Raw genomic sequence first — 20019 nt, 5'->3', positions numbered from 1 at the left:
CACACACACACACACACACACACCACACATACACACACACACACAATAAATGTAATATTCTAAAAACTGGTTATGGTGGTACACACCTATAATTCCAGCACTAGGGAGGTAGAGGCCGGAAGATCATGAGTTCAAGGACATTCTTAGATACTTAGGCCGGGCGGTGGTGGTGCAGTACTCGGGAGGCAGAGGCAGGCGGATCTCTGGGAGTTCGAGGCCAGCCTGGTCTACAGAGCTAGTTCCAGGACAGGCACCAAAGCTACAGAGAAACCCTGTCTCGAAAAACCAAAAAAAAAAAAAAAAATAGATACTTATGGAGTTTGAGACCAGCGTGAGTTACATGAGACTTTGCCTCTAAATAAGTAAGCAAATAAATGAAAAAATAAATAAAAGTCTTAAAAAAAAGAACTTACCCATCATTCCAACACAATTGATTTAGAAATGCCTAGCCACCTGTCACACTAAATATTATTTTGTTTTAGCAATAATCTTTTCTTATCAACGTGCTTCCTCCTCAGTGCAGAAGCCATAATTATTATTAAACAGGAAATTACTTTTTATCTGGGCTACCACAAAGGACCAGGCAATGAGTCTGATGCGTGGACAAGACCCGCCACCATTTAAGCACAGCAGAAGCTCATTAAGCAATTTATCACAGTCTTTAATAAGATTCAACAATGCTTTAGCTTTTCCTTTGCCTCAAACAAAATTTCTCCCAATTACTGAGTGTCAGAGCCAGATAGGACCTTTCAATCCAAGTGATTAAACAGACCACAAGAAAGCTTGGACTTCTAGAGACAATTTGGCCAGGATGACATAGCTATGGCCCGAGTCTCCCAATGTTAAGTTCTTTCTAATTCAGCATGCTACAATGGTGGATTGAAAATAAGGAATTTATCAGAGAATATAGTGCTGCACCCCTGTAATCCTGTCACTCAAGAGGGAGAGGCAGGGGGATTTTGAGTTTCAGATGTTTCTAAGCCACATAGAGTAACCCTGCCTCAAATGAAAGACAGAGAGAAAAAAGAGAGAGAGAGAGAAAAAAAAATTTCCAGTATAGCATGTTGCATTAGGAGCGGCAGCAGGGCTGCGTCCCCAGCACCCGGCCGCCCGCATGGCTAGCTTATGCCCGAAATAATTACACGGAAACTGTATTCTTTCAAACACTGTCTGGCCCGGCTAGTTTCAGTTTCTTATTGGTTAGCTCTTACATACTGTTCTAACCCATTTCTATTATTCTGTGTAGCCCACGAGGTGGCTTACCAGGGAGGATCTTAACCTGCGTCTGTCTGGAGCGGGAGAACCATGGAGACTCCTCGACTAAGCTTCTTTCTCCCAGAATTCTGTTCTGTTTACTCCACCCACCTAAGAGTTGGCCTATAAAGGGGCCTAGGCAGTTTCTTTATTAATAAGAAATCACTCCCACATCATTAGCATATAATTGAAAATATCCCGAGCTTTCTTTTTTTCCTTCCTTCCTTCCTTTCTTCCTTCCTTCCTTCCCTCCCTCCCTCCCTCCTTCCTTCCTTCCTTCCTTCCTTCCTTCCTTCCTTCCTTCCTTCCTTCCTTCCTGTTATTTTGTTTGATTTTGTTTTTCAAGACAGTGTTTCTCTATGTAACCCAGTCTGTCCTAGAACTCACTCTGTAGACCAGACTGGCCTTGAACTCAGAGATCTGCATGCCTCTGCCCTCCTGTACGCTGGGTTTCAAGGCATGCCCTGTCACCACTCAGTCTATACTGAATTTTCTAAATCAGTGTCTCTTAAACTATGTGAACAAGACCCTGGGTATCACACCAGTACCAACCAAAGAAAACAGCGATGTGTCTGTGGTTGTAACTTCGTGGTAAGGTGTGTTCTTAGCTTGTGCGAAGTGCTGGCTTCTAGCCCAGCACCAACCACAAAACTATAATATAAACATGAATCACAGATGTCTGGTTTAAACACAGAATCTCATTACACGTGTCTCAGAGACGGTCTGAGATGCAGCATTTCTAATAGAAACCCATGATCAAGATCTACGGCCAGGTGGTTTCTTTATTGTAAGAGAACTGTATGGCTTTGGTGGGTATCTTTATTTCTGATCAACCACACATGGCTATCATCACCTCGGTCACTCCAGATTGTGTGGAAGTGAGAGATCGTTTACATGGTGTGCTAGCTGCTTTTCTCATTGCGATCACAAAATAACTGGCAAAAGCAACTTAAGGAAGGAAGGGTTTGTTTGGGCTCACGGTTTAAGGTGCTACAGTCCATCATGGTGGAAAAGGCATGGTGGTAGGGTTATAAGGCAGCTGGCTGTCGCATTTTGTCTAAGTCAGGGGGCAGAGAGAAATGAAGGCAGGTACACTGCTAATGTTTTTATTTCTCCTCTTTTTTTTTAAATCATTCTAGAACCTCAGTTCATAGGATGATGTTTGCCACCTTCAGGGTTGATTTTCCTTCCTTGGTTAAATTTTTCTAGAAACATTCCCAAAGACAAGCCCAGAAATGTGCTTCAAGGTGTTTGGAGATCAAGACAAGTTGACAGTAAAGATTCACCATCTCACATAGCAACGCAGTTGACAGTGAGACACTAGCTAATGGAGCTGGATTTGACAAAGTATAGATGGATACAAATTTATTTTCTCTACTGTTATCCTTACACCTTCGTCGTTGTATCTTTATTTCATCCTCCAGATTAATGTCTAGAGCAGATTCCACGCTTCTTTAGAAAGATGTACTTATTATTTATTAATTTATTAATCTTCAGACATTAAGATGGTAACACAGCTCTAGCTTTTCTCGCCAGCAACTCAGATCTTCTTCATGGTGGGAACGGGGTAGGGACTGCTTCTCTCCTTCTCTGCCTCCACCTCAGGACGGCCTGAGATCTCACGTGGGAAAGGATAAGCACTTACAAACAGAGAGGATGCTTTAAACATACAAAAGGGCTTAGTGGGTCAGTGACACAAAGTCTCAGACACTGTCTCCTTCCTTTGTTGGAGAAATCCCATGAGCGCGAATTTTTCCTTTCCCCTCCGATAGTAGGGGCTTTTGATAGTGTCCTAAGTCTTAGCTATTGTTCTATTTGTTGTAGAGAGACACCATGATCAAGGCAACTCTTATAAAAGAAAATGTTAGGTTGGGAGCTCACTTACAGTTTTAGCGGAGTAGTCCATGATCTTCATGGCAAGAAGCAGACAGGCATGGTGCTGGGGCAGGAACCAAGAGCTTTACATCCTGATCCTCTGGTGGCAGGCATACAGAAAAACATGGGCCCAGCCCAGTGACACAACTCCTCCAACAAGGCCAAACCTCCTCATCCTTCCAAAACAGTACAACTGGAGACTAAGTATGCAAATACATGAGCCTAGGGGGCCATTCTCATCCAAACCACCACAGTAGCCAAAGATGGTCTGAGCTTCTGGTCTTACTGCCTCTGGTTCCTGAGTGCCGGGATTATAGGCTTATGCCACCACACACAGCCGCTGGGCATCAAACCTAAGCCTTCCTGTATTCTACGCATGCGCTGCCGATTGAGCTTCATCCCCTGACAATTGATGTTAATCTAGGGGTTTAAAATCCTTAGAGATATGTGTGCACTTTTCAAAAAATGTTTCTGGAATATATAATCGTTTACATTCCTAAAAACTACTGTCGACGCTGCTAGCATAATGATGTTCTATTTGTTGGATGTTTCTTCTTGTTCACTTAATTATAGAAATTGGGCACCAAGGCACTGTTCGAAATTTGCTGTGAATTTATGACTAAGGACTCCTGGAATTCTCCTAGGTGGCATTTTCATTTTTTTCCTCCATGGAAGAAAAATGTATCATATAGAACATTAATTTCATGGCTTTGACTCCTGGAGTTATTCATCGTAGGACTGAAATATATTTCCAGAATGTGGCACGTGATAGGATATCTTGCATGGTGCTTCCGATCCTACCCCTACAGTGACTGGGCTGGCTGGCATTTATGACCTTTTCAAAGTCAATTCAATAGAGCTTCCTAAGTGGATACCAAGACTCAAGCACTGGGCAAGGAGGCTGAAATTGTATACCTGTGCTGTGGTGAGATGTCACTTGTCCTGAAAATTTCTTAGCCCTCAGAGACTCAAATGTAGTTGAAAATAACCCTGTGGTCTCATCATTGTGTTTTATGCAGACCTTTTTATAGGGACTGTCTTAGTCCCTGTTCTATTGCTGTGAAGAGACAGGATGACCAAGGCAGCTCCTATAAAAGAACATTTTTAATTGGGGGCTCACTTACAGCTTCAGAGGTTAGTCAGTTATCATCACGGTAGGGAGCATGGTGTCATGCATAGCAACGGAGTAGTAGCTGAGAGTTTTACATCTGGTCTATAGGCAACAGAGATAGACAGGCTGGCCCTGGCATGGGCTGTTGAAACTTCAAAGCCCAAAAATGCCTCTTCTAATAAGGCCACACCACCTAATCCCTCAACCTTTTTCAAGCAGTTCTGCTCCCTGAAAATTAAGCATTCAAATATATGAGCCTATGGGGACCATTCTTACTCAAACCACCACATTCTACTCCGACTCCCATAGGCTTGTAGCTATATCATAACGCAAAAATATATTCCATCCAACTTCAGAAGTCTGCAGAGTCATTCAGTCTGAACACTGTTTCAAAGTCAAAATTCTCCTGGAGACTCATAACAACCCCCCTGTAAAAATCAAAACAAACAAATATACCACATACTTCTAGCATACAATGGCACAGGTTGACTACATACTACCATTCCAAAAGGGAGGAAAGGGATCATAGTGAGGAAATACTGGACCAAAGCAAGATGCAAAACCAGCAGGGGAAACTCCAAATTCTATATCTTTATCCCCATATCTGGTGTCAAAGTGTTCCTCAGAACTCCAACTCCATTCAGCTTTTCTCACTGTAACACACTTCTCTCTCTTGGGCTGGTTCCACTCCCTGTTACCAGCTCTTCTCTGTATCCCTCAGATCCCACAGGTCTGGAATCGCCAAGATTTTGGGGTCTCCAACTGGTGTGTCCAGACTTTACCTTCATAGCTTCACACAATGATCTCTCCAGGCCTCCACGCAGGGACATCCCTGACATATTCCCCACCTCAGCGGTGTCTTAGCCATGGAGAAAGATTCCATAACCCCTTTCTTTTTTTTTAAATATTTATTTACTTATTCATTATGGATATAATATTCTGTCTGTGTGTAGGCCTGCAGGCCGGAAGAGGGCACCAGAACTCATTACAGATGGTTGTAAGCTACCATGTGGTTGCCGGGAATTGAACTCAGGACCTTTGGAAGAGCGGCAATGCTCTTAACCACTGAGCCATCTCTCCAGCCCCCATAACCTTTTTCTTGACTTTAAAGCCAGAACGACAAGGTCAAAGCTATCAAATTCTGCTGCTTGCTGGGGTTGGAACATGGCCCTCTTGTTCAAACATATCCTCACAAACTGTTTTCCATGGTTTCCTTCCTTCACTGCCTAAGCTTGGCTGTCCAGGAACTTGTTCTGTAGACCAGGCTAGCCTTAAATTCAGAGATCCACCTCAAAGCCCACACCCAGTGACACACTCCCTCCAACAAGGCCACACCTACTTCAACAAGGCCACGCCTCCCAATATTGCCACTTTCTGTGAGTCTATGGGGATCATTTTCATTCTAGTTACCACACATCCTAATCCTTCTAATCCTTTCAAACAGTCCTGCTCCCTGGTGACTAAACATTCACAGATATGAGCCTCTGGTGGCCATTCTTATCTAAATAACAAGCTGGTGTCTGTGTTTTATCTTCTTCAGCGAGAGCCCCTGTGGAAGGTACCCTTACCCTTAGATCACTCTCTAGATCCCCATGGGTCTTCACCACTCTGGTCAAAGTTGACTGAGACCAACACCAGCCACTGGGAAGCTGAACAGTACCTCAGATGATGGTTCAGGAATTAGAGAAGTCCCTGGTTATTGCAACTAGATTCTGCATAAGAAAAGCCAAGTTCCTTTCCAGCTATAAGAAATTTAGAAACTGAAAAGGTGTATGAAAGAGCTAATCCCCAGATCCTGGCCCATAAGCTTGTGGGGAAATGAAACCATCTTTCTGCCTAGCAGGTTACTGCCAAGGGTAAAATAAAAACCTAGCAAAAAAAAAAAAAAAAAAAAAAGGTACTGTATGGATCTAAAGCTTTTCATTTCTGCTCTTTTGCCCAGGAATGTTTCTTCTAGAAATAAATCCTAAAGGAATGATTGAACAAGTGCCATAAGAAGTATGTATTGAATTATCAAAAGCAGTAACAATTTTCATATAGAAAAAAAGAAAATGAAAACCAAACACAATTGAAGTGAACAAGATGTTGGATAAAGTACATTCTATGAAAAAATAGTCACATATATGCCATTATGAAAAAAAGCACAATTAGTGTAGTGAAAGAAGTTTGTAAATCAAATAATAACAATATATACATATTATAATTTTGTAACTATATATGCCATATGTTAATACAAACATTAATTCCATTATGGGAGATTTTGCTGCCCAATTATTCCTGTCTACATCTCTGCGTTGTTGTTGTTGTTGTTGCTGTGTTGAATATACAGGTTGAACATTCCTGCTATGAAAATTGTAAACCCCAACTGCTCTAACATCCAAGTCCTTTAGACCTACATGGTACCCAAGTTGAAAATTCTAACCTGATCTCTTAGTTTTCTATTTCTATGATAAATACCATGACCAAAAACAACTTGGAGAAGAAAGGGTTTCTTCGGCCCATAGTCCACCATCAGGGGAAGCTATGGAAAGAATTCAAGGCTGGAATTAAAGCATAAGCCGTAGAGGAACTTGCTGGCTTGTTGAAATAGGGAGCGGCGGGGCTGCGTCCCCGGCACCCGGCCGCCCGCATGGCTAGTTTATACCCAGAAATAATTACACGGAAACTGTATTCTTTCAAACACTGCCTGGCCCGGCTAGGTCCAGTTTCTTATTGGCTAGCTCTTACATATTGTTCTAACCCATTTCTAACATTCTGTGTAGCCCACGAGCTGGCTTACCAGGGAGGATCTTAACCTGCATCTGTCTGGAGCGGGAGCATCATGGCGACTCACCCTCAGCTTCTTTTTTCCAGAATTCTCTTCTGTCTACTCCGCCTACCTAATTTTCTGTCCTATGAGGGCCGAGGCAGTTTCTTTATTATTAAGAAATGAAATCAACAGATAAGATACAAGACCCACCTCCATCATTTCCCCTTTTTCTGTTTAAACAAAAAAAGAAAGGCTTTAACTTTAACATAGTAAAATTACATATAACAAAACAGTTATCAAGTAAGAATTACAGTTACAATATTTATATCTATTTTATCTCTTATCATAACTAAGGAAAACTATAACTATCTATTCATTCTTCAACTCCATCAAAGACTCCAGAAGGATATAATACTACCTAAGTAAACAAGAAATAAGAAAACTCTAGAAATGACAGAGACATCTCGCTGCCTGGACAGTCACCCAAAGTTCCTCTGTACCGTTGGGGCATCCATCTTCGGCCTACAGGCCCATGGTATCCAGAGACATTTCCATGAAGCAGGAAATTTCAAAGACAGTTCAGTCATTTTCTGCTGTGTCCTGCAGAATGTCTCGCAGACTCTTTCATGAATCAGGAACCCCGAAAGACCATCTCACCTTTAGGCAAGTTCAGCAGTCCTCTCTCTGCGGGTTCTCTGTGTCCAGTTTATGCAACAGTCCAGGCAAGAGCAGTTTCTTGCCCAAATGACTATCAAACTCCATAAGGATCCTCTTCGATGCCCATCTTCCTCTTGAAGTAGCTGGTGCTGCCAGGAGCAGACGTGTCTCCTTGTCATGAAAAGTCCTAAGTTATTAAAATATTTTAAATGCCATATTCTGCAGTCTTTGAAAGATATGAAGAATGCCTATCTAATTGAAATATATCTCTATATATCTAGAAAATCTAACTAACATGACTACAAGCTTAACTATTAGCAATGATTATCCATTAACAACCTATATTTCCTAATTATACATTACATTTTAAATGAACTACATAATCACAATACCTTAATCAAGTTCAAAAATACATATACATATAACAAAATTGACCTTAAAATCCATACCAATGCAAATTATTCATATCTATATCATATCCCCCTTTAAATGTAAAAGAACATTTATAAACAATATTTGGGAACATGGGCGTAGTTTTTTCTCTCCAAACTGCTTCCTGCTGAATGGGGGCACTGTTAATCAGATCATTTAGGGTGTAACCTGTGTGTCAGGTTCATCTCGGTTGGCAGTTGAGTGAAGTAATTTTTTGAGGGTGTTCACAGCAACCTTTCAGGAGGGCGTGGTCTATCATACCATACCGGGATAGATGCAATCCATAGGGTCACATCCTCTGTGGAAACAAAAGAAGACCCTCTCCAAAGCATCATATCCTTAGATCCAAATTTTGAAGTCAAGATACCTTTAGAACATATGTGCAGGTTCAGCTTAGCAGCCCATATAATAAAATGTCTCTTTGTACTTAGCTCCTTCACAGTCAAAAATTTTAAAGAAAACACAATGTACATAATCCAGACTCTCTGTGAATTTTTCATTTTTACGTGGCTTATTTTTCTTTATTTCTCTTAATCTATAACTATCTGTACTTCTGTACTCTGTCTCTTTAAAGACTTTACCCTTTTTCTTTTTAAGACATTAACTTTATTCTTTATATTCTCTTTTTTTCCCCAAGCCTACGTACATTCATCCAACGGTGTCTGAATCTGTTTTACTGTGAATCTGTAATTTTTTTTTTTTTTTCCAGGAGCATTTCTTAAAATGTTAAGCATTTCTTAAAAACTTAAGTTGCACCATGTATAGGTAATACGGTACTGCCTGTGTCCTGCCCAGTCTAAACCTTAACTGCACGGTTTTAAGGTAATTACGGTAGTTCCTGCCTGAGATCAGCACAGTTCAGCAAGGAGCAGCCGCTCCTGCCTCAGAGTCATTTGGTGCTTTTGAGCTGAGCACAGTTACAGGCAAACAGCAGTTTACATTGGAGCCGCAATCAGCAATTTAATTTTGAGACTGAGTGTGCAGCACAGAAACTCTTTTTATCCAAGTTACAGCCAAATCTGACACGCAGAGCACTGCGCAGTCTGAAAACGCGTCTCTGTATGGCAGCAGGAATCCGCCATGCTCTTCCGCCTGCCTAAGCCTGATTCCGCCATCTGCCCAGGTGTAGGCAGGGAACGCTGAGCCATCGGCAGGTCTCAGAGCAATCTCCTCCGATCCCAAGTGGGAACAGAAACATCCAGTCCCATAAAAGCCTTGAAATGCTTTAAAGCCAGAGTTCACGCTGGCAGCATAGCACCAGGAAGCCGCGCTTTAAAATGACGCAGCTTTTTTTCTCTGCTGCTGTTGCTGAATCAGGAATCTCTCTACAGCATGTCACCAACAAAACAGCAAAAATCTGTGTTAAACTCTGTTTCCCTTATTTTTAAGGCTTCTCAGGTTTTTAAGTGGATTTAGCCCCACGTTGGGCGCCATCTGTTGAAATAGGAGCGGCAGGGCTGCGTCCCCGGCACCCGGCCGCCCGCATGGCTAGCTTATACCCAGAAATAATTACATGGAAACTGTATTCTTTCAAACACTGCCTGGCCCGGCTAGGTCCAGTTTCTTATTGGCTAGCTCTTACATATTGTTCTAACCCATTTCTAATATTCTGTGTAGCCCACGAGCTGGCTTACCAGGGAGGATCTTAACCTGCATCTGTCTGGAGCGGGAGCATCATGGCGACTCACCCTCAGCTTCTTTTTTCCAGAATTCTCTTCTGTCTACTCCGCCTACCTAATTTTCTGTCCTATGAGGGCCGAGGCAGTTTCTTTATTATTAAGAAATCACTCCCCCATCACTGGCTTGCTCCTTATGGCTTGCTCAGCCACCTTTCTTATACAACCGAGAATCACCTGCCCAGCGGTAGAAACTCCACACCGGACCCCAACTCCTGCCCATGGGCTGGACCTTCCTGCATCCACCACTAATCAAGAAAATGTCTAACAGACGTGCCTACAGGCCGTCCGATGGATGCACTTTTTCAATTGAGTTTCATCTTTTCAGATAATTCTAGCTGTGTCAAGTTGACAAAAACCAACCAGGACACCCAGTCTCATGTGACAGATCACAGACAAGTTGAAGGCACAATAAATGTATGAAATTACCTTCAGGCTATATGCAAAATCTTCTCATGAAATATAAATGAATTTCATTTTAGATTCGATCCCATTACTAAAATAGCTTATCACATATATGTAAAAATTCAATCCCTCCCCCAATTCAAAATCGGAAGCACTTCTGGTCCCAAATATTCCAGAGAAGGGATACTCTATGTATTTATAATCTGAAAAGAAAAAAATCATTAAAAAACATATGCCTACTATGTCCGAGGACCTTGGCTCAGTCCCTAGAAACATACACACATGCATGCACACATACACACACATATACACAAACAATGATATACTATATAATTAAGACCATAGTTTTTCTCTTGTAGATATCTTTTGTGAAATATCTTCAGGGTTCCAGCCATTAACCTACCCAACAGAAATCTCTCATGAGCCACAGAGACCCTATATAACCCAATAATTCAAATATGTCATATGATTTATATGCCCAAATAATCATTTTAACATATAAACAATATAATTTCATGAGATATTGCATTCTTGTTTCTAAATCTGAAATTATCTGTATATATCCATGAGCATAATAGAGATGAATTAGATTTTCAGAGCTAAATGGCTGTATGTATTTGACAGTGCAGTTTTTGAAATATGCATGTGCTGTGCTATCATTCTGAACAATTAGTAAATGTCCAGTTCTTGGTTACGATTTCAGTCTTTTATCTCCTTCCCTCTTTCTCTCCTCATCCTGTTCTCTCTCCCCTCTTTCTTCCTCTCTCCCTTCCTCCCTCTCTCTCTTCTTTCCTTCCAAACAGAGTCTCACCATGTAACCAGGTTATCCTCAAACAACCAGAACCAACCTGCCTCTGCCTCCAAAGTGCTGGGCTTGAGGTGTGTACCATCACACTGTACCCTGCCCCTCCCCCCATACCAGATTGTTCTTAAAGAAGCAATGATGCGCTGTACTCAAGGGTTAGTAATGACCCTATTTAGAAAGGAGAATCTTTTTTTAAACATTTAGAGGGGTTTAGTTTCTGAAGCTGTTTGATTTTGCTTGAACGACTGGTGAGTTTTAGAAGATGAAGTTGGTTTGCTTCATCTTTAAAGAAACCTCTCACCTAATGATGCCTTCCCATACAAACGCCCTAAGCAAGCTCCTGCCTCTCTCCTATCTCTCTTTCCAACCTCAGCTGTTGGCAGCAGGGACAAAAGGTCATAACTCTTTCCTAGACACAATTGTTGCTGGTCCCTGGGAGGAGGAGTGTCAGAGTGACCATAAAGTCACCTATGCCCTCACTGGGGAATGACTGGAATTGATATTAGGGTTTCCTGAGTAATCAAAATGGCATTATCTCCAAGGTCTAATTCAGTCCAAAAATTGTACCTCTCATTTGTTTCTCTCCTCTCTTTTTAAGTGTTCCACCAAAAGCAGTCCCACCAAGGGGAGGTTTCCACTGCCTGATCATGGACAGGAAGGGCCAGCCTCAGCACAGCCTAGCACAGATGAAGGCGTAAGTCACAAACAATCCCACACCAGTTTGGAATTATGATTAATAGAATGGTTATTTATTTAAGGAGGAAAATCTTGCAGATTACCGTCCCAGACAACAGCCCTCTGTGCAATCAGGAAGGGAGCCTAGTCGCCGGAAGCGGAAGCGGAGCTGGAAGCCAGAGAGTGAGCGGGAAGGCAGTTGCTGCTTTTTTAAAAGAGAAAGAGACCACGCCCCATTGGGCTGCTATCTCAGTGGCTATTGGCTGAAGGAGCTCCCACAACACACAATGGATTCAGATGAGCCTAGGTTTGGGTGTCTCTTCGTTTCTGTATTCTTAAGATCAACATAAATAAGTTTGTCCCAACATTTGGTTTTAAATTTGTGTGGGTGTGAACATATATGTTTGTGTGCTCACTCAGGTTCATGCACACATATGAACATGTATATGAAGGTCCAAGGACAACTTTGGATGCTGTCTCTCAAGTCCCCTCAAGTCTCACTGGCCTGGAACTCATCCAGTAGACTGGACTGGCTGGCTCGTGAACCCCAAGGATCCATCTGTCTCCACAGTCCCAGTTTTGGGATTACAGATGCATGCCACCACATCTGGTTGTTGGTTATTTTTAATACGGGTTTGGGGGCCCAAAAATCAAGTCCTTGTGTTTGCACGGCAAGGAGTTTTTATACTGAGCCACCTTCCCAGCTTTTTATAAACCTTGTTTACATCAAATGCAAAATATGGAGAGAAAAGCACATCCATTCTCCACGTGAAGCTGGTGACAGCCCAAGTCCAGGGCTCTTACCTCACCATCACCAGATCAAGCCGGCTTCCAGCACTTGGCAGCCCCTCCCATCCCTGCCATCTGCACTAGCTCTCTGTCCTTAGAAATCCCATCACACAAACTGAGCCGGTTAAAACCCGTGCAGCTCTGCCATCTCGCGCGCATGTCTTACACCTTCTGTTCCCGGTCTCCCTATGTGGGGAAAAAGGTGTCAGCCAGAGTTTGACTTCTCATCTGGGATCTGAGCTCACTCGGGCTGTGGGCAGGGTTCAGTTCCTGTGACTGCCTCACTAAGGCCGCCTTTCCTGCCACTTGTTAGCTAGGAACCTTTCCCGGCCCCTATAGGCTGCTGGCAGTCCCCGTAGGCAGTTCACAGCTGTTGCTCCTTCTAGGCCAGGATGATCTTTTCTTCCCGGATTCTTCTATTTCTGCTCATTCAAGAACTCGCCCGATTACATGAGCCCACCTCAGATCGCTAGCTTGGTGATTAGGCATTTTCATGGCAGGAGTGACATTAAAGTCATAATAATAACATAATAATAACATAAAAATAAGTTAGTTATTTTCTTGTCACTGTCCCCGGAACACCTGGCAGGCGCCACTAAAGAAAGGATTTATTTCAGTCCATCGTGGAGGCAAAGGCTCACAACCTTTCGAGTAGTAGCAAAGGTGTTCAGAACCTGAAAGATAAGGCATGTTCCAGACTAAGACTGTAAGAAACGGCAGTCTATCACACGGGAGAATGCAACTGGACTCAAGGGACAGGTCTAATACAAGAGACAAGCATTGGGCAGCAGAGATGAAATGACCTTAGAACTCCGCCTGTGACAACACCGCTACTTGATGCACCACAGTATGTATACCTGCCTTTAAAATGTATACAAATGGGGACTACAGAGATGGCTCAGTGGTTAAGAGCATTTGCTGTGTACTTCTGAAGGACCCGGGTTCAATTCCCAGTACCCAATGTGCAACTACTGCCTGGATCTAGTTCCAGGGAATCCTATGCCTTCTTCTGGTCTCTGTGGTCACTAGGCATGTACATGATACACACATATATATGCAGGCAAAGGACTCATGCACATAAATTTTTTAAATCTTTTTATTAAGATGGAATACTACGGCATGTTTCCCGTGTCTCACTTCCCTGACTGAACACTGTGAATGGCCTTATCCTTCTGTATGCTGTCATAGGTGAATCATCTGCCCTATTGCATGTAGTGTTCTATTGTCTGACTATAGTGGTTTGGATGAGAATGGTTCCCATAGGCTCATCTGCTTGAATGCTTGGTCTCCAATTAGTGGAACTGTTTGAAAAGGATCAGGAGATGTGGCCTTGTTGGAGGGGGTATGTTACTAGTGGTGGGCTTTGAGGTTTCAAAAGCCCACACTAGGCCCAGTCTCTCTCTCCTCTCTCTCTCTCTCTCTCTCTCTCTCTCTCTCTCTCTCTCTCTCTCTCTCTCTCTCTCTCTCCACACTGCCTGTGGATGAGGATGTAAGCTGTTAGCCACTGCTCCAATGCATGCCTGCCTGCCTGCCTGTTGCCACACTCCCTCCTATGATCATCATGGTCTAACCCTCTGAAGCTGTAAGCAACCTCCAGTTAAATGCTTCTGTAAACTGCCTTGGTCATGGTAGCTCTTCACAGCAATAGAATAACAGCTAAGACAGTGGTTATACCAACCCAAAACTTATTTGCTTGGTTCATCTTGGGAACCCATGAACAGTGCCCGAACAGTCCACAGGACTGTGTAGAGTTGTAAACTGTAATCCTTACAAAGATGTTAGGGCAGCATCTGGACAAGAGTAATAAACAAAAGTTAGTATCCTCAACAGAGGACTTTGTGTTTCACTGAGAAAGTCCACAAGGGGAGATATTTACCTCCCCCATCCCAGACAGGGTTTCTCTATATAACAGCTCTGGCTGTCCCAGAACTCACTCTGTAAACCAGGCCGGCCTCAAATTCAGAGATCCACTTGCCTCTGCCTCCAAAAAACTGGGATTAAAGGAGTTTACGACCACCCAGCTTGTGATATCCATCTCTATATAGCCAAAGGAATCCATCAGAGTTGATTGGCATCAATCCCTCTAGCCTTCATTTGCTTTCTCTTGGTCCTTGCCCTAAGACATATGGTGAGAATCCACATTCATGTCAGCAATAGTCTGAAAAGGTCTAACCAGCAGGGAGTTATCTTTTAACTTAGTAGGTAGTGAGATTTTAACTCAGTGGTAGAGGTCCATGGTTCAATATTCATTACTGGAAACAAAAACAAACAAACAAGGGAAACAGCATAATGGCACTTTTGTATCAAACAGGTACTCTAGAAAGGGAACACTCAGGTGGTGACAAGACATTCGTGAAAGCTGTTTCACTCGCTGGGATCAGCAAATTACAAGAAACACCATGGATTAAAACCTAGCCTAGGGAAGAGTTTTGTCTTATTTTTCAGAGGATTAAGGAGTGAAACTCGGGCCACATAGTGGCAAGAAGAAACTAATCTCATGTACTGATTACCTTTCATGCAAGGGAACAAGCAAGCCAGTCGATTCCCTCCTAATGGTCTGTTAGTCATTATTCCTAGTGGGGGCCATGAGTCACTGGTTTCAGCCACTTGAGACCAGACCTTGGAAGTCCAAGTCAAATTAAGAGAAGTAATGAGGACTCCTACGAACTCATCCTCAGATAAATCAAAGTCACTGCCTACTCTCAGTGCCTTTTAGAAGCTGGCCTGTTTTAATCAGTCTCACTCAGCCCATCTTCCAGTTAGTTCCTCATTTGCAAAATAGGCATTATAGGTTATCAGCAAGCTCACATGGCATTAACTATCTTCGCACTCCCTGCCAGACTTGGTGCCAGGTGGTGAATAGTTACTAATTAAGTATCAATGAGATGTCAGCTATATCCATTGTCAACACTTAATTACTTGCGCAAGCCATCTACAAAACGTGGAATCCTGGGGCTAGAAGAATAGCTCAGTGGGTAAGAACGTAAACGGAGGTTTCTCTGTCCTACCTTGCACTGTAGCCACTACTAAATAATCACTCAGAGGCTTAATATTAATTACAAACCACTTGACCTATAGTTCAGGCTTATTGCTAACTAGCACTTACATTTAAATAACCATTTCTGTTCATCTATGTATCACCACGTGGCCATGGCTTTTCAGTTTCCTGGCATCTTGTTTCTTGGGTGGCTGGCTTGCATCTCTCTTGACTCTGCCCCCCCCCTCCTTGTATTCAACTTGGCTTTCCCACCTAGCTATATTCTGCTTTGCTGTAGGCCAAAGCTGCTTTTATTATTAACCAGTGAGAGCAACATATCTTCACAGTGTATAGAAGACTTATCCCAAAGCTTAAGAGTGCTTGATAACATCAGCATGGGGACCTGAATTTGGATCCCAGCATGCATGGCTAGGTATCCCTATAACTCCAGTTTTGTTGTGGGTGGGGACCAGAACATCTCTGGGGCTTGCTGGCTATCAGCCTAGCTCCAGATTCAGTGAAAGACCCAGTCTCAAGGGAATAATATAGAACATGGGAGAGCAGCACATCCAACATCTTTCTCTGGTTATCTTCTGGCCTCCTATCTCACAGACGTGCACAACACACACACACACACATACACAGCAAAACAGAAGCAGAAATGTGGATTGTTCAGCTGGCTGCAAACTTGCCATCTCATACCCATGCTCACCCTCATACATGATGACATCACTACTGTCTACCGCTGGTATGGCTTCAACCCCTCAAGCCTGAATTCTCAGTCACTTTGGTCAGAGGAAACAAAGTAATTGCATTATTGACCTAAGTGCTTCAAAATGAAAAAGGCAACCAGTTTCCATCTCCCTGGGGCAAGTTTGAGGGGTTAATGGTCATTACGATTATCTACCCCACATCTTCCTTTCCATTAACTGAGAAACATTAGGCAGTAGCTTACTAAACATGTCTGAATGTAGGAGGATCCATTTGGGGGGGGCAGGAGAGATTCTATTTCCTCATCAAGAAATGATCAGTGGGAAAACATTTCCAAAGCACTTTCCCTTCTGATGGAGAGGTCCTAAATTTTCTTTCAGCATTAGTCATCTGGTTAAGGAATAAATAAGTTTGGCAGAAGCACAAAACAAGGTTGCAGAAGCAAAAGACTGGTACAGAATAGAATATTACTCTTCTCTGGAGCCAAAGTCCTATCTGGGGACTGCCTGGATTAAGGCTACCTGCCTAAAACACAAAGGACGATGTTATGTTTGTGTTTCAGATAAACTATTGTTTTAGAGTAAATATATTCCTTACGCAGATTTGGGACGTCTTTCTACTAAAAATTTGTTTGTTGTTTATCTGCCATTCAAATCTAACTAGGTGTTTGATGTTTTGATTTGCTCTGCTTGCTAACTTTACTCCGTTTATTAGCTGCATGCACGAGGGCACGGGTCCATAAACTCTGTGTGTTTCATCAGTAAAAGCCTGTTCTTCAGAGGATGACAGCAACACTTCTCTGCTCAAGGAAGATGCCTGCTTCATTTCCTTCCAAACATGGGAGGATAGCACTGCCTCAGTTTCCTGAAGTGACCCCGGGGTTTGCTTTAGCCAATGAGAAGCAGGAAGGCATGCATCACTTCCAGGTGACTTTCTTCTCCAACTCCAGACCCAACTCAGGTCCACGGGAGAGGAAGAAAGCTACATGTGTGGTTGTAAATACTGAACCCTGGGAGTCTGTCACTGCTGTCTCCCTTTCATTTCTACTGCTGCGATGCAGACCATGAACAAGAACAATCTGTGGAGCAAGTGTTTTATTCATCTTACAGATCCTAAAGCACAGTCTGTTGAGAGAAGCCTAGGCAGGAACCCAGGGGCAGGAACTGAAGCAGACACCATGGAGGAATGATACTTCCCAGCTTGCTCCCCCATGGCTTGTTCAGCTTGCTTTCTTTTCTTTTCTTCTTGCTTGTTTTTCTTGCTTTTGGTGTGTGTTTTGCTTGCATATGAGTCTGCGAGTATGCCTGCATACTACCTGTGTGTCTGGTACACGCAGAAGCCAGACTACGGTGCTGAATCTCCTGGGACTGGAATTACTGGTGGTTGTGAGCTACCATGTAGGTGCTAGGAATCAAACCTATGTCCTCTGAAAGAGCAGCCAGTGCTCTTAACCACCGAGTCATTTCTCCAGTCTTTCAGCCTGCTTTCTTATACTACACAGGACCACCTGCCTGGGTGACATCACCCCCAGTGGACTAGGCCCTCCCACCTCAGTCAAGGAAATACCCCCATGGACTTACCCACAGACCAATCAGATGATGGCGTTTTCTCAGTTGTCGTTTCTACTTCCAGACTCCAGTTTGTGTCAAATTGACAACAAACAAAAGCTAGGAGACTATTAGTCAACCTGCTTGTGAGCTGTTACGAAGCTTGCATGAACAAATAATCCCCAAGGACTCAGAGCATACCGCCCACATTGGGTACCACACATGGACATTTCCTGGACTAGAGGTGTGTAACACTGTTGTTGTATGGTGAGGGAATCAAGAAGAGCTATGCTCGTCCTCTGTCTGAGTCAGCTTGGGTTGCCATAACAAAATACTATGGAGTAGATGACTTCAACAATGGGCATTTGTGTTCCTGATGATTTGGAGGCTGGAATCCAGAAATCAGGGTACCAACATGGTCTGTTCCTGGGGAGGGCTCCCTCCTGGTTGGCAAATGGCCACCTTTTCCCTATGTGCTCACCTGGTCTTTCCTTGGTGTGTGTGGAACATAAGAGACAAAGGAGAGGGGTTTCTTCCTTGTTTCCCCTCTTCTATAGAACCACCAGTCCTATTGAATTAGAGCCTCACCTTTATTTCCTCATCTGCCCTTTACTGTTTAAACGCCCTCTCTCCAAATCATGCTGGAAGCCAAATCTCCAACATGCCTATGTTAAAGGGACACAGTTCAGTCGGGAACACAATGCATGTGCTGATAATAAACATTTATTGTCTAGTTTCTTTTCTCTGGGCCTAAGACATCAAACCACATACCCCTGTCTGTAGTGTTTGGTAATCAGCTCACCAATGCAGAAACATATAGCTCAGTGAGTTTCTTTGATCATTTGACAGGTTTTTTTTGAGTGTGTGTGTGTGTGTGTGTGTGTGTGTGTGTGTTTCTAAAACACTCCTCTTAGGGTCTGCTCCAATTGCAGCTTGGGTTATAACAGAGCAACAGACTTGACTGCCGACGGCCAGGGTTGAGCACTCTGCAGAAGCCAGCCATGTGCACAGTAATTCAGAGAGGGCAGAGAAACCGGATCCAGGGGGGAATCACGAGCAGTTAATGAGAATCAGATGCAGTGTAATTCAGACCACAGCACACATCCTGATCTCTGGGCACAGGGAATTACATCCATAAACAGACTAGACTTGATTTTATGCAGCACTTTCAACCCCCCAAGAATCCCAGAGTACTGTAAAGCACACCCTTGTTACTGGTGGCTTAGTAATGCAGGAGCAAACAGGGAAAATGTGTCTATAACTCAGGCTCAGAGCCTTCATTTAGAATCCATGCTGTCTACAGGGGCTGGCTTGACTTCGATGCTAAGCAACCCTTTACTGATATGGAAAATATACTGTGCTTCCTTCTTGATAAAAACACACCCACAAAAGAAATTCTAATATCCTCTAAAGAGGTTTTCAAACTTTGACCTTGAGCCATGGCAAAAATGCATAGAATCTATCAGACTCACTCACTGCCTAAGAATCTTTGAACATGTGCAACTTTGCTTTTCTAGCCATCAGAAACAAAAACTTCATGGAATATTATTTATCCTTGCTGTATGTGATGTATTCTGAGGTCCCCAATTCTCTTTGTTTTTTTTTTTTTTTTTGAGAAGCTGCCCACTATCTAATAATTGATCCTAGAATTCATTCCTATGAAGAATCTTCAGTTCTGAAATCCATTTTACTAAAATACACTCACCAAACTCCAACATCATGCCAGTCCAATTATACCACAGCAGATGGTCCAGGGACAGTCACTTTACCTTGGAAGTAGCAGGCCTTCTGGGACTCCTCCAGTTTTAACTTACTGAAGTTTTGATGTATGGCACCTGTGTACAGACCGAAACCACGCTGAAGGCACAGGCGCTGCTGCGATTGTTTTCAGAATGTCTGGGAGTGGGCGTTTTGAGGTAGGAAGAAAGTCTGTGTTCCTGTGCTTTGTACAGAGCTTTGGCCGTGCTCAGAGGAAATGGCTTACCTGTGCCGAGTGCTCCGTGCTGTATCTCCACTGGCCCAGCCGCTGAGAGGATGTCCCATAGCATTTGCTTTCCTCATCTCTGAATTCCACTGTCCTCGCCGTTGGGATTTTTCTCTCCTTTTATGGAAAGATTTCCAACATCTCAGGTATCAGAGATATTCCTGAGTAGCTCTCAACAGAAATTCTCCCCCTCAGAGAATCTACAGTAAACAGGGCTCTTTGGTTTGATAAGAACTCCAGGCTTCTCAGCAGCCCAGGTTGGATCATGTGCCCAGTTCTGAGTCAATCACACTAACTAGAGATATGCCTTCCTTCAGTTGTTCCGGTCTAGGTAATTTGCCTCTCCTCGGGCGATAGTCACAGACCAAACAA

At 43.2% G+C, this 20019-nt stretch overlaps 1 long non-coding RNA gene across 1 annotated transcript in view; it reads right to left on the bottom strand.

Annotated features, from left to right (window-relative positions):
- Window positions 1–19977, bottom strand: part of LOC126512485 (uncharacterized) — a 25826-nt gene extending 5849 nt beyond the window's left edge. Inside the window, exons 1-2 of the long non-coding RNA XR_007595057.1 lie at window positions 19648–19977; window positions 19369–19498 (exon numbers count right to left, since the gene is read on the bottom strand). This is a non-coding gene — a long non-coding RNA (uncharacterized lncRNA). The remainder of the gene's footprint in view (window positions 1–19368; window positions 19499–19647) is intronic.
- Between the last annotated feature and the right edge of the window lie 42 nt (window positions 19978–20019).

This window comes from Alexandromys fortis, unplaced genomic scaffold (genome assembly GCF_014885135.2).
Source record: "Alexandromys fortis isolate MF-2015 unplaced genomic scaffold, M_Fortis_MF-2015_v1.1 scaffold_111, whole genome shotgun sequence".
Classification (NCBI taxonomy): Eukaryota; Metazoa; Chordata; class Mammalia; order Rodentia; family Cricetidae; genus Alexandromys; species Alexandromys fortis.
This window is presented reverse-complemented; position numbering and strand designations above follow the sequence as displayed.